Source organism: Sebastes umbrosus, chromosome 22 (assembly GCF_015220745.1).
Source record: "Sebastes umbrosus isolate fSebUmb1 chromosome 22, fSebUmb1.pri, whole genome shotgun sequence".
NCBI lineage: Eukaryota > Metazoa > Chordata > Actinopteri > Perciformes > Sebastidae > Sebastes > Sebastes umbrosus.
Window position 1 is genome coordinate 6,900,182 of NC_051290.1, and position 16,605 is coordinate 6,916,786.

The following is a 16,605-nucleotide window of genomic DNA, read 5'->3' on the forward strand; positions in this document are numbered from 1 at the left end:
ACAAGGGGGACACTTAGTATGTGGAGGTGAATTGTGTGTGTGTGTGCGCTCTCACACGTCCTAATGTACTGGCAGTTACACACCAGTACACACACACACATCCCAAAACATTCCTTATCTTCCCAGAAGGGTAATGGACTGATAACCAAAATGCACCGCACCTCCCCTCCTCTGTATATAAGCCTCTAAAACGAACCAATCACAGCAGAGTATTTCCCCTGTGATGTAATTCTAACCCAATCATTCTGATACATCTCGGGCTCTACCCTTGAGACACACACACACACAGATGACTAAAGCATCGTCAATAACACACAAAGAGACGTGCAAGGAACTGATTAACAATTTAATCGCTAATTTAAACAGTCTCTCATTTTCATTCATATGCATGTTGACACACACACACACACACACACCATGAGCATGTGAGAAGCTGACAGCATCCCCAAGGTCAGTAGGTGTGTGTGAGTGTGTGTGTGTGACGTTAGATAACTTTATAAGAGAGTGACATCTGCCTTTCCCTGTGTGTGAGCCTCCGTTACACTGGTGTGGGAAGATAGTAAAGTAGGTGTTAACATCCAGCAAAGGGAGACACACACACACACACACACACACACACACCTGGGGTTGAGGTCCTAAATCTTCATCAGCAGTGCCGCCTCGCCTGAGGATCAGAGCAGAAAAACTCACTGATGAATGGCTCTATATTATAGAGAGAGTGTGTACAGAAGAGGCAGAGGTGTGTGTGCATTCATCTGTATGAGGCTGTATGCTATAGCACTACTGTTCCTGCAGGGATTAGCTTCAAACCAATCAGGCCAGCACGGTGTGATCATTAACCCCAGTGTGATTAAACAAAGCAGGGACATGCACACCTCATGCACATCCACAAAGCACACATCCTCCTCAGATACATGTACACCTTGGGTCATTCCTCAGGTATGGATTTTCCCTTTTTGTTTTTGTATTTTGACCTCTAATTACAGAACTCCCCCAGAACAATCAATGTAAGGTTTTAAAGCAACCAGAGCCCCAAAAAAACCATGCCTCCAGCTTCTGTCAAATGTCAATCAGCAGCGATTTAGAGGCGACTGAGTCAATCATATCAAACAATCATAATCTGATAACTCTGAAATTTACTGAAATGCATTTAAATTGTAATGTGTTCACTTAATGATGTAGGCCTATGTACTGAATTGCATTTGAACGGTGATGCATTCACTTACTGATGTATGTAGGCTATGTGAACCCATCACCATTCAAATGCACTTCAGTACGTACATCAGTAAGCGAACGCATCACTGTTCAAAAGCATTTCAGTACGTACATCAGTATGTGAACGCATCACCATTCAAAAGCATTTCAGTACGTACACCAGTAAGTGAACGCATCACCATTCAAATGCACTTCAGAATGTACGTTAGTATGTGAACGCATCACCATGCAGAAGCATTTCAGTACGTACATCAGTAAGCGAACGCATCACTGTTCAAATTCACACAGTAGGCCTACTGATGTATGTACTGAAGTGCATTTCAACAGTGATGCGTTCACATGCTGACGTACATACTGACGTGCATTTGAACGATCCTTTAACACAAGACGCATCATCCCTCCAGGTTCCACACAACAACAACAACAGAGTATAAAACACTGAGTGGACAGATTGTATTTTGTGGTCCTGTGGCTCTAACTTCAGAGGAGTCAGATCCATAGATCTTAATCCAGCTTCAAGTCTTTGACCCAACCACTGCTTCAGCAATAGATCCCCATTCCACGAATCAATCTCCTCCCCATTGTTTGTGGTTTCGTCTTTGTCCGCCTCAACGCATGCTATTATCGGCAATTTGATATTGACAACTTTACTTTGATTTATTTGTATTCATGATAGCACCGCCGTATTCCTTTGACTTTCCTTTGCTCTTTGTCCTGAACTCAGGCAACGTCCCCCTTGGCACCGGATGAGAGGTGGTGAGCCGTGACAAATGACTTCACAAGTGATTACGTAGTTAAAATAATTGATGGATGGGATGATTGATCCAGTCGTTGACCTCTAATTACAAATGGCGCGCAAACGGAGGCAAAAACGCCTGAAGTAAAGAAACCCACCAGCAGATCATGTCATTGGAATCCACTGAAGATCTGGACACACTAGTCACCACAACCTCATTCGTTTGTATGACATAGTTAGAGTTAGAAATCTTTTCCTTCCAAACTCCTCTCACTCTTATCTGCTCATTATTTGAATTCCCAGATGAAACACAAAGCAAAGTCATCAAAATGCCAGAAATAATGGAGGAAAGTAGATGATGCAAAAGCCATTATGTGAATATAACTCATGAGGGATTCTGTCTCTGTAATGTATTAGCCGGGAGTGCTATATACAAATGCCTGGGGATAGGATCGGAGTAACAATTAGCTTTAGGAGGTGACACCGCAGGCAAGAGGAAGGGAAAACTTTGAAGGGGAAAGAAAAGAGGAAACCTCAGGAAGAGAAACAGAGGAGGGATCCTTATCCAGGACGGACAGACGTGCAATAGATGTGTGCACAGTATTGACAATCAGGATGACCAAATGAGTGATAGATTGTAAACATACATGAAGAATGGATTACCTGCTGAATCTCCTGGAGGACGATAACCAAACATCTGGAAGGAGGCACCGACCAAACGTCCGTTCCCAGGACGGCCGACGGTCTAAAACATAGAAGCATCTGTTTGACTGTCTTGTTTTGGTAGAAACAGGTGCAACTAGAAAGAGCTGCGTTTAAGGGCAGGTTCACACCTAAAGGTCTGGTTCCTGAATCGAACCAATGTGAGGATTAAATTTTTTCAAACTGGCTCATTTTGCGTTCACAAGACAAAACTCAAAACGGTCCAGAAATTGTAAATAAAAGTCATGTTGTTGGATTATTGATCATACAGTTGGCTCCTCGAATGACTCAAAGGTTGCCTCAACTTGTGTGATATGCTTTCCTGCGCTGTGACAAGAGTGTAGTTGATCAATTTTACACATTTAGCAGCTGGCTAGTTAGTTCCCTAATTCCACCATGCTTTTGTGCTACAGCGGTCCGTCACTCCCTGAGCTGCCGACCGCTCTCCTACCGGCGAACTAGTCTCCTAGCGCTGGGGTGCGTGAGCTAGCTAATTATTGTCTCATTAATGGTCTGATAGACAGTAAATCAATCAAATTCAGTGGTTAAAACCCCCCTCATAAATAGGCTACTAGTTCACCAGTCAGCAAAACAGGAAAAGCTTTTTTTTAACCAATGAAATGACACAAATACGCTTCATGTGATTGGTTAGAATAGTGGTGTTCACACAAGAAATGAACCGCTCCTGAGTTCATCGACAGCGGTCCCTAGACCACTCCTTCGAGGTGGGGATGTCGGTCCACGACGGAGTTCGAGTCCGACGTCCACCACGACCCGAACGAACCGATCTAAGGGGGTAAATGCTCCAGGGTTTGGTTCAACGCGCCCTCAGTCACTGGAGTGAAATAAGCCGCACGTAGGCAATCGCTCACCAAGTGCACTTAAAGTTGACATGGTGGTAAATACATCAGCACCAACATGGACAGGTTAGTGTCGCTTCAGAGTGATCTGACATCATGAATGTGACAGTCAGAGCAGTCTTGGCGCTCGACAGGTACGGGCGCAGTCTGTTTTTCAGAGAAACAACACTGAAGAAAGTGGTGAGAGTGAACAGTAAAGTTGCGGGTCGTAAAAACCAAAACAATGAGCTGAAAGGTGGTAAAAGGAGAAAGGGACAGCTGTTTTAGCCTGACTAGGGAAGGTTGCTATCTTTCCCTCCTGACATCAGTGCTGTGCAGGACTGTCGTCACATAACTCCACTCCAACACACTCTCTCTTCATACACTCATGTTCCCTCCCTCCCGTCTGTGACTGCCACTCTTCCCTCCTCCCACTTTCATTGACAGAATGTGAGGTAGACATCATGTGGTTGTGTTTTATCCCTCAGCGAGTGCGTGATGCTCTCTCGCCCTCTCTCACTCACTCTCCAGCCCCTCTCTGCAGGTGTCCCTCCCCGTTCTGTTTCATTCACAGCGCAGTGCCGAGCCAGATGACTCATCCTACGGTGTGAAAGACGTGAATTGCTCTCTATGTGTGTTCATCCCAGCGCTTCCAGTCTCACTCACATCTCACTGTCCTTCTCCCATCTCTACTCCCCTCCCTCTCCTCTCCTCTCCTTCCGTCCACGAGGCACCGATCCGTGGCTCGGCTCCGTCACACGCAGACGCTGATGGACAGGAGGAATAAGTGGCTGCGACAAAGGAGCGCATTTTATATATGCAGATGGAGCTGTCTGACAGTCACCTCATGTCAACCCTCGCCTGTTACTGTACACATCACTGGATGCCTCGGGGCCAGAGCCTGGACACCAGAGTCACAGTCCTGCTACTTTTTACAGTTCACTTGTGCTCAAATTTAACTGAGAAACAAATGTTATAAACACTGGTGCCATAATGGAAGTTTCCCAATGATGTAGAGGATGATATCATTTCAAATTTGACTTTGGTTCAAGATGGATAATACATATATTTACTGATCATTTACTAAGGTTTTTACCAGTTTTCACGAAAAAATATCCAGATTTTTAGAAAAGAGGCAGATCAGCTAACATTTTTTCTTCAGATTTTATATCCCAAATGTCAATATATGACATTCCTAGATTTTTTCAAATCAAAAACTGAAAGTAATGACCTCTACAGGTGTAGCGTTAACAACTGGTCTCATAGAATGATTGGTGGCATGATTAAAGATACTTAGTGTACTCAACAGATTTAGCCTTACCCTTCCTTGTTTAAACCAAGGCCTATAGAAAGAGGCGGGGTCACGCGTCATCAACGCGTCACATCTTTGGGGGTAAAACACATGTGCAGTGTAACTGAAGCTGTGGTCGTGCGTTGCGATTGGCTCAATTTTGGTGAGTGCAGACCAGTTTTTACTGCGCATGCGTTATACCCTATACCCCAAGACCCGTGTCCGCCCGTGTCCCAGCCTCCTTCAATAGACCTTGGTCTAAACCTGGAGCATATTACCCACAATGCAACTCAACCGTCACCAGTTCAGTCGCAGATTTGGCTGTGTAAGCAACACATTCTCACTCCCGACCCTCTTGTGTCATTTTTTGGATGGACCAGGCACGGCGTGTCAATATACGCTCGTTACATGCATAGTGTCCTTTCAAAATAAACTTCTGTTTTCCACAGGAAGTTAGTTTTAGGCAACACAACCACTTAGTTAGGGTTAGGAAACGCTCTTGATTGACGTTAACTTCACTGACAAGCAACTCACGTAACTGATGATACCGACAAGTCGCGCGACTAAAGACTGGCGTGACAACATAAGTCAACGTTATTGTTAGTTTCACACGGGACACGAACACCGCTCTTCTAGTTGAAGGTCTCGTGTTTGTTTTAGTGTTAAATACTAATCTAATAATTTTCAAATTTGATGAGGAGGATCATTAATATGTAAGCATTACTGATTTGTTTCTAAATGTCCTTATATACTGTACATGTCGTGTACATGGTTATAATTGAGTGTCACACTTTCTTGTCTAATAGGTTTTCAAAGAGTGTTTTCCCTCAAATATTCATTCATATTCAATGTGAGGGATACATGTTCTTTTCTATTTAGAGGATATGGATTTCTTCTGCATGGAAGCTCAGTGCTTAGATACGCCCGTGTTCAGTTAATTGAGCCGCGTAATGCATCATGCTTGACTACCTGAACACATGCCCCTATAGAAAGACCTATTCCTGAAGTCCAAGGCACGCACAAGTTTAAGGGCCTGAATCTAAATCTAATAAACATATGGGTTTAAAGAAGACTTCTTCTGTCTTCATTTTTTTAATTCAAATTGCAAAAATGTTAAATTTTACCAACTGGAAATGATGCAAGACTGTGTCTCCCATTTGCACAATTTTAAATGTATTTATTTATTTAAAACCATTTTACTGATTTTAGAGATGCGCTTAGGGATTATATGAAAATTATTAGGTAGGAAAGGGGTCAGAAAAGGCGGCGGGTTATATATTATATTATATATGTATGTATTTTTCTTTTTGTTAAAGAGCAGAGAGGGTGAGAGAGCAGGGAGGGTCTTTTTTTTTTTTTTCTCACCCCAGATTTATATTTTCTTTCCATTTCCTCTTGATTAAAGCTTCAGTAGGCAACATTTTTTGGCATCATTGGGCAACATTTCCATAATAACCTTTCAGCATATTGTAATTCAAGTGTTCTGAGAGAAAACTACACTTCTGCACCTCCTCATGGCTCTGTTTTCAGGCTTTAAAAAATATTATTTTCCTGGACACCGGAGGACACCGGAGACATCGAGGCACATGATTTTTTTTTCAGATTACCTGTCTGGTGCACTACTATCAAGATATAGTGACCGTTTTATAAAAATAACTTTTTAAAATCATATTTGCTCCATTTCTATGCACTGCAGCTTTAATAGTATAAAAATAAAAAAATAAAAAAATTATGAAAATAATTATTCGATAACATATTGCAGTTAAATTTTAAGATTAAAGTTAGGGTACACCATCGTAAATCTTTACACTTTGCCCTTGCTCTTTTATTTTCTAAATTCAAGTTGTACCAATACTGTTCAACCGTATAAGATTCAACGCTCCTCCCCACCCTAATTCATTTTCATACGGTCCCTTAGCATCCTGTGAAAGGATCTGCAGTGTTTGTCTTTGTCTGTACACTTAACATACTGTACATGTAGATGAAAAAGTGTCTGTCACACGTTCACGTCAGTGTAAGAACATACAGTACGAGGCCGTGGGTGTGAACAGCGTTCTGCACTTAGGATGAGCTCTGCTCTGTGTGTGTCCATGTGTGCGTTACAGTAATGTGATCTTTGTGTACTGTAATTTCTGTGTATGTTTGTGTTGTGGGATTGCTTTGTATTGTACAGTACACATTCTGAAATGATGGATTGCCCACAAAGAAAAAAACACGCATGTATGTATGTGCAGTATCACTATCTGCTGTGTTTAATAGTATAAATTCATACCAGTGTGCCCTTACATAAAAAGTAATATTAGATTCAGAGTACATTTCATACCTCCACATTCTTCTTCCTCTGCGCTCCCTCCATCTGTTTCCATTATCTCCCCCCTGGAGTACTTTACTTTTCCTCCAATCAGCCTGTTTTTTACCTCCTTTCCTTCCTCACTTCGCCCTCCCACCTTCTTCTTCTCCCCCCCAATCTCGTGTGCAAAAATGGATTACCTGGCTTTTTGAATTATTTCTAAAACGTATTTCTTTGAGCCCAAATAGAAGCTGGAGAAGCTAATAATACAACAGTGTGTGTTTGAGCACGAGGCGAGTGTGTGTGTGTTTAGTGTCTGCAAATATATGCACATGTACACATGTACGTTTTGGGCATAAATGCAAACAATTTTGCACACTGATGCACACACACACATACAGAGACTTCCTGAGCCATTCAGTTCTGCCTCCTTTTGTCCCTCCCTTAGCTCAATGTCAATGAACGCGAGGGCAACGCACACACACGCACACACGTTCACGGGCACACACACACACACACACGGAAGTGGAGGGACTGGGCATCACATTAGAAATCCATTTAACTTTACCACGTGTCTTATTTCATTCATATTCTGAGTGTGTGTGTGTCTCTGACGCTGTGTGTGTACACAGAGTGTTTGTATGTGTGGGTTTAGCTTAAAGTGCACGTGTTTCTGTGCAAATCTATAATTGATTTGCATGTGTGTTTGTGCATATTCATCTATATCTACATCCATTTTACATGTGCACAGATGCAACATGCCTTTTTTCTGGTTTTGTAGTGTGTGTGTGTGTGTGTGTGTTTTTGGGGGGGATACATTTCTATTCATGCCAGTGAGCTCCCATGTGTGTGGAGAGCAGGAGTGATAGAGGAGAAAGGGATGAATGGATGGATGGAGGAGAGGATGCACCCACACACAAACACACACACAGGTCCTATTACACTAAGTGCAATAATAAATACGGCTCGGTCGTAGAATAATTCATGTCTCTGTCCTCCCCTGGCCTGAGCGGTCCATGTGTGTGTGTGTGGGGGGGGGATAATGGCAGAATAAAGAAAAGATGATGGCAGCAGGTTAGCCTGGAGGCAAAGAGGATGACTGACAGCTCCAAGGTTATTAGTTCAGTCTGAGGCTGTGATGACTGAAGCAAAGGAATGTAAACACCTGGACTTGGCTCTGACATGATGGTCATTTTTGATACTAAATTCCAATTCTATAACTACGTTTGAGGGGATTGCCTCCATACAGCTCTACACCTCCGTAAAGACGCCGTCAGTTGGGACGCCGTTATCAGCCGTAACCGCCGTATGAGCGCAGTGCAGAGCGCCGGCCATGAGTTGCACTAACATTTGCACTAACAGCAGAATTTATTGAACCACCAAAGAATGCTTCAGGAAATACTGAAAAGCTAGTCAAATACATTTGTTTTCATACTATTGTAGAAGTAACTCTTAAATGAAATAGTAAAATTCATGGTTTTTGTGAATGGGGTGTATATGCGTTACAAAAGGTTGTGACAACTGCAATGCTAAAGGTCTTTGCAAGTCCGTATTTTTCGTATCCGTTTTTTTAAATCCGTCATCTGATAAAAAACGTTTCACATAGAAACCTTGCACACTGAGTCATGTGTGCAAGGTTTGCGAAAAATTCGCAATATGAGACAAAACTGAATTAATTACATGGGTGCAATGGATAGCGCTAGTTTCAAACAGGGTTAATGGATGAATGATATTAGCAAGAAGCGATCGTTTAGCTGCCTGCCAATCACTACTGTCTAATCTTTCATACATCCTTTGTTTTGTGATCATCCCCGATTCCAAGCTGTTCTGCAATCACCTGCCACCATCTATCTTTAATTTCCACATCTTTTATTTCTTTAATGTAAAGTGTTTTGTGCTGGGAGGCGACATGAATGTTTATCAGATGCCATTTTGGATGATGACGTTTGCATGGACGGTGGCTCTGAGTGGTCAAACAATCCTCTTTTGCCTTTTGACAGAAGCGAAGAAACGCAGAAAACGTGATGTCGTATATGTCTTTAAAGGTGTGAATGAAAAATAGTCAGACATTTTTCAGATCATTTTTTTCTGACTTTTTATTCTGACTTTTTTTTCTGACTTTTTTTCTGACTTTTCTTTTTGACTTTTTTTCTGACTTTTTTTTCTGACTTTTTTTTTACTTTTTTTTCTGACTTTTTTTTCTGACTTTTTTCAGATCTTTTTTTTCTGACTTTTTTTTTAGACTTTTTTTCAGACTTTTTTTTCTGACTTTTTTTCAGACTTTTTTTTTAGAATTTTTTTTCTGACTTTTTTTTTAGACTTTTTTTTCTGACTTTTTTTTTAGACTTTTTTTCAGACTTTTTTTTTAGACTTTTTTTTCTGACTTTTTTTTAGACTTTTTTTAGATCTTTTTTCAAACTTTTTTTGTCCGACATTTTTCAGATCTTTTTTCAGACTTATTCTGACTTTTTTTTCAGACTTTTTATTCTGACTTTTTTTTCTGACTTTTTTTCTGACTTTTTTTTTAGACTTTTTTTTCTGACTTTTTTTTAGACTTTTTTCAGATCTTTTTTCAGACTTTTTTTGTCCGACATTTTTCAGATCTCTTTTTTTCAGGCGTTTTTCAGACTTTTTTTTTAGACTTTTTTTTCTGACTTTTTTTCTGACTTTTTTTCTGACTTTTTTTTTAGACTTTTTTTTCTGACTTTTTTTCTGACTTTTTTTTAAGACTTTTTTTTCTGACTTTTTTTTTAGACTTTTTTTCAGACTTTTTTTTCTGACTTTTTTTTTAGACTTTTTTTCAGACTTTTTTCAGATCTTTTTTTTCAGACTTGGTGTGCAAAGGCCTTAAAGCTGCAGTGGCTAGAAATGGAGCAAATATGATTTTAAAAAGTTATTTTTATAAAACGGTCACTATATCCTGACAGTAGTGCATAAGACAGATAATCTGAAAAAAAATCATGTGCCTCTGTGTCCTCCGGTGCTCCTAATGGCATCTGCAAGATTTCACAGACTGGAGGAAAACAACCAATCAGAGCCGAGCTGGAGCCTTGCCGTCTCTGAGCAGCTGTCAATCACTCGCTAACTCCGACCAAACGGTCAAACTAGGCAGCACTGATCAAATATTAATCAATAATCTGTTACTGTAATGCCTATTTCTCTCCTCAAATGTTATCAGAATCATCTTGTAGTGTACTGTTTAGCTGTAAAATGAGAACGTTTTTGACCCAGCAGCCATGTTGAGATGAGTTGAGGAAATACCAAGCACCGCCCACCAGCCGGAGCAAACTTTCTCAAAGATCTGATCCCTGACTGGACTGATGATGAAACACAAACGTGTCGCTGTTCACCACCACAACTTTTCTCTCCTTCTTTAAAATAGACTAGACTATTCCCAAATGTTAGTCGGTCCAATGCAATGTGGAATACGTAGCCTAGTAACTTCAATCTCCGCGGTTTAACTCGCCACACACCAACACAACAAAGATGCCTTCCAGTCCCTGTAGCATCTGATGAATAATTACAAGCTGTTTTCATAAATAAACTATAAAAGTTGCTAAGGGGAAACATTTGCAGTAAGGTCATGAAATGAGGACGAGCAGCTTTAATATTCTGCTACAGAAATCATCACAGGATCTTTACTGATCTCTGTGGGGGAAATAGTGTCTCCTCTCAGCCCTCCCAGTCTTAACGTCTACTCGTCCGTGTCCTCACAGTGGGTTCAGATATCAGCTTGAGCCGACAACAGGTGTGAGCTCAGTTCAAATCTGGCATTTTTTAGATTTAGACAAGCCCCCCCACCTTTGCCGTTATACAGCGTAGCGTCTTCACATTCCGGCTGTAAACTTTGCTCAAGTAATTTCACTTCAAAGATACCGAGGCCGTGACCAATTTTTCATGCCTGCCTCAGATTCCCTTCTCGACGATAGTAATTACACACGGATTTAATTAATGTGGGAACAGGAAGGGAGGAGCAGGGAGGTCTTTGAACTGTATGTTTGGAGGAGACGGAGAACGAGATGGAAGAAAGAAAAAGAAACGAGAGTTAGAGTGAGAGATTAGTGAGCGAAGGAAGTTATTTTAGATCGCAAATGTGTGCCAGAGCTAAGGCCCAAAATCTCTGGTGGATCCGTAATATGTCAGTCTTTCTTCTGCCGCCTCCTTTATCCATCTGTCCCTTCTGTCTAATCTGTTCCCTTGTTGGAAGTTTAATGTGTCCCATTCGCCTCTGTTGGCCTGCCTTTGCTCTTTCTCTCCGAGTCCCCCCTGTGGGATGTTAGCTTCCCTCCCCGTCCGCCTTCTTCTTCTTCTTCCTCCCTCGTTTCCTTTTCTCCTGGGCTGCGGAAGAGAGAGGGGAGGAGGAGGAGGAGGAGGGGGAAAAGCAGACGGCACAAGACAACTCCTCAGCGCTGCGTCAGCACCGGCCGCCTCTGGAGAATAATAAAACGGCGGGATAATTCAGCACTGACGAAGGGCTAATGAGGGATGGAGATGGTGATGGGAATGACGGAGAGGGAGAGAGGCGTTGGAAGGAGGGAGGGAAGGTGCAGGTCGTCTGTTATTCAGGTGAGACCACACACAAATTATGAGTGAAAATGTACAAAGTCAATCATTTGCATTAGAGAGCAGGTATCGTCATCTCAGAGGACTGAATTAGATTTCCAGGTGTGTAATGTTCCCTCTGTGGCAGACGCTGTTTTTTCATTTGCTTTTATGTCTTTAGTCTCAGAACCACCATAGAGCGCCAGTAATTAACAGAGAAAAGTACAAATTCCTAATGTTTTGCTAATTATTTAGTCTATTAATATAACATTCACATCATAAATGTTGACACTTTTCTCTCACCTACATATTACGTTAGCTGTTTTAAGTAATAAAAAGTATTGATATTGATATCGCTGATCCTGGGAGTGGTATTGAAACCAAATTTTGTAGTATTGCCAAACCTCAATGATGTATTTTCGTAGGCCAAACAGGAAGTTAGCATCACCCTGGGTTCCCTCGACAAAAAGCCACTTAAAAACACCCAAATTATCCCTTTAAGTTTTAAATACAGCAGAGGAAACAATTTAAATCAGACTTAGAAAATGTATCACCAGAATTTTTTTTTCTGATTTGCCTCTCACGGCTTCCGTAGATATCTCTTTGAGATGGAAAGTTAGTTTTTGAGAAAGCATGTGTGATATAAAAGCTCCAGATCAGCTACTGAATATCCCTCGTGTTGAGATTGTGTCGTCAACAACTCTTTCCAAAGTTAAGAATGAACTTTGAGCCTCAACTTTTAAGCCAACATGGACAAAAAAGCCTTTAAATGCTTAAAATCCTCCGCTGAGCAAACCCTCTCGTATTGATAAAACTTCCACGTCTGTGCTTTATTTGTATGTGTCAAATTAGTATGTGCCATCTGTTAGCAGCATATTTGTTAGTAATGCCAGTGCAATCAGACTGTATGGCTAATGCATAAGCCCTTTTAAACACTGGAGGCTGAAGAAGTGACACCAGAATAATTCTGAACCCTTCATCTGACTTGAATTAGAAACAGTTATTAATTAAATTATCATATAGAAAAAGAAAATGTAAATAATAAAGGTAACACTTCATTTTACAGGTCCATACATATCATGGTAATTAGGTGATAATTAGCAAGTAACCTATTTGAAATTATTGCTTTTATTATTATTATTTTATATCTATTATAAACATTATTTAATAATTATATATTCCGCTATTTCCCACTAAACAGTAATAAATAGGTGTTAATTTATTTAATACTTTTCCAGGAAAAGAATACTAAGTTAATTGATATGCTTTATTTCCATGTCTGTTGATAAATAGATAATAATTAGAATTTTAGTCTTTTATTAGTTTTCCACCTCCGATGAAGAGCAGCGCACAGCTGCTTCTCGAGCCTAAGGGCCGTATTTTAACCATTATTTGCTATTTAGCATATAATTATTAAATCATGTTTTAATAAAGTAATTTTTAGATACATTTTTGAGATCAATATTGGAGTAATTTGGCAGTAATTCCAAAGAAATGTCAAATAGGTTACTTGCTAATTATTACCTAATTACCGTGAAATTTGCAGACGAAGTGTTACCATACAGTTATTAATTAAAGTATCATATAGAAAAAAGAAATATAAATAATAAAACAACAGGTGATGCTCTCCTTTCTCTCTCTATATACGCACACACACACACACACACACACACACTGCATCTGACGCCAACAGCAACGTCTGCAAAGTTGAAAGGAGGAGAGCGATGGAGAGGAGGTGGAGATGTTGATCAATAAAAGTAATTGTGTCCAATGACAGACATGACTGCCAGCATTACAATCAACAGTCACGTCATCGAGCACCTTCTGCTGGACACACACACACACATAGAAAGAGAGAGGCAGGGCCAACAGAGGATAAGGGAGGAAGACGCTTGTACAATATAATGAAAGATGTGACAAAGATTAATCCTGCAAACCCTCGTTTGAACCACACAAACCAACGCCAACACGCGCACAGATGCAGCAGAACTTCCAGTCACAGCAAACTTGATGACAAGCCGAAACTAATGGCAACCCCAACAGAAAAAAAAAAGTGCTTATGTAAAGAACAGCAGGGGAAACACTCAGCGAGGGAAGGACGGACTCAGCCAAAGACTCTCTCTGTGTTTTCGTCTTCTCAGATTCTCAGATGAGAAAACTTGGAGGATTTTTTCTGGCCGGGCCACAAAGTCAACCGTATCGACTGCACGGCGTCAAAAATCAATGAGCGCAAAAAAAAAAAATGTTGGCATCTCCGCTCCGGAGTTAGAGCCAAACATATGGGGCCTCATTTGTGTAAAGCATTCATACCTAGCACAAATGAAGGAGATTAGTTTCCGCTTAACACACACACACACACCATAGATGGAAATGTGACATTTCACAGCGTTAAATCAGAGCCGCAGCTCAGACGTGTCACAACGTTGGCCGAGGCCCCAGGTGTCCAGAAGAATTTACAGCAGAGCTGACCTTTGGTAGGACGTGGAGCTGTAGCCATGTCCAAAAAAGTTTCATCATCAGCTGCCGCTTTTGTCCGTTCTATAAGTGACAGGTATAGACTTTCACAACTATTGCGTGATGAATGAGGTCGCAAGATCACACTTTTACTACCTAAATAAATGCAAACAAGTCTAGAATGTCATACTCAGATTCAGACTTCACACTGCTGCTGTTCTATAGCTCAGCTAATGTGCTAATATTAGCTGAGTTATATGTTACTACAGCAGTTTTATGGGGGAGGTTACATGTGGGACTATTTCTTGGCCGGGTGCAGTGACTTCCTGGAGTCCTGTTGCTACCGTGCGGTCGCCAGTCAACCAGCAGAGGCTCCTGGAAGTCACTGCACCCGGCCAAGAAATAGTCCCACACATAACCCCCCCATAAAACTGCAAATTGTCGGTTTTACTCTTCGGTTTTGTAAGAATTAAACAAACAAGACATACTATGTTAATTGTAGAGCTTTAGAGGTGCTGGTAGGCTGATTGCTTTACCTTCGGACAAAGCCTCGGCAGTGACGCGATGCTGGTCTGGTCTATAGCTCAGAGCCATAAAGGTCAACTCTTCGGCATAGCGTTATTACCGGTTTGTTTAAAGTAGAAGTTTGGAGACATGTTTCAACTTCTTCTGTTTACGCTGTTTATCGTCTACGAGGGACACGGGATTGTTTTGGTCATGCGAGTCTACTCTGGATGACGTATTTGCCGGTCTGATGTATGTAGAAGGGATCATTCTAAGTTAAAGAAAGTGCAACGATTCTTAGTTTCAGGTGATTATACACTAATGAAAACATAGTTATGAATATTTTATTCCATTTCTAGTAATAAATCCCCCTAATTCCTACACACTGGCCCTTTAAAATGTTTGTAAAAGGCGGTCACTTGACAAGAAAAAGTGAACAAAGTATGTTTTACTCCCAATGCTTTCATTGCTGTCATTTTGTTGGTGAGGAAAGTCTTGCATGTCAACAATTTATTATACCGCCGCGACAACGTAGTCAGGGGTATATAGCACTCCACGTGTCCATCCTTCCGTCTTTCCGTCCTTCTGTCCTGACTTCAGTTTCGTTTCTGGAGTAGAACTCGTTCCATTAGTTCCAAAAGCGCAAAACCGTTGGCCCTACTTTAGTAGAGGTCAAGCAGTGAGCGGGGCTATGTGAGCCATGTTCACTTTTGCCTTGTTGCTGACGTTTTATCATGTCTAGCTGATGTGATTCTGATTATTCTATCATCAACAGAAGACACTGCAGCGAGGCACTGTAGTACAACATCAGGATGTAACATGATGGCAACTTCTGGAGCTACACATAGCGGCTATAATAGAACAGTAGCCACACAAGCAGTTACATGGTCAAAAGAGTGCGTTAATCATGACTTTTACAACGGCTTCAATGTGCGTCCGTCAAGCAGAACTGCAGAACTATCAGCTTAATGATGTGAGATTTACAGTCAGCTATGACGGGGGGTCATTATGACCACGTGTGGCGGAGCAGCTCAGCCAGAAAGGAGCAGCTGAAGCTGCACAAGGGTAAAAGGTGGGGAGACACCCACCCAGAACGTGTGATCGGCATGGAAACTACGGTTGTCCTCCGTTTCTCTCTCTCTCCTCCAAACTCTTAATACACGTGATTCAGTAATGGAGATTAATGCACACTGGCACGGGGACAAGTTTAACACACACACACACACACACACACACACACACACACACACACAGAGGGTATGATGGCGAGGAAGGCAGAGAGGGCGTGAATATTAAACAATAAGAGTGTGTGTGGATATTGAAGAAACGGGGACAGAGATGAAAGATGGATTGGATGTGCTGCACTGACCAGTCACCAGAAACTAACACCAGTGTGGGTGTTTTGGGTCTCACGTGTACACACACACACGCCTACAGATCGTGTGTGAGCTCCATCAGGTAAGTGAGGCGTTAAGGAGGTTGCAACATTCAGCTTTCCTGCCTAAACGCTTCTAGGTCGAGGTTATGGATTTATGATAGCTCCACTGAGCATTCCTGAGTCGGAAGACACACACACACACACACACACACACACGGACACCGACAAACCTCTTCATTCATGCAGGATGTAACTAGGATGACAGGGTGAGCTTACAATGGCCCTCTTCTGTTACCGCTGTGTGTGTCAGGTGAACACATGTCCCCGTTCAGCCCCAGTTTCTCAGTGACAGACAGCCCGGTGCTGTGGAGATACAGCCTGGCCTCGTTCACACCAACACACACACACCACTTTATACCCACAAACACACACACACACACACGGTGTCAAGGCTGCCTGAGGGCTGAGGTTACAGTGGCCTATTTACGAGGGAGATTTGGTCAAAATTACTGGCAAGAGACACCGATGTGGACACATGCAGGTAGGATGGGGACACATGGAGGTAGGATGGGGACACATGGATGAGATGGAGGCACCAGTAAATAGCCTACATTTTTACGGAGGTCATTTTGATATATAAATGTAAAAATGTAT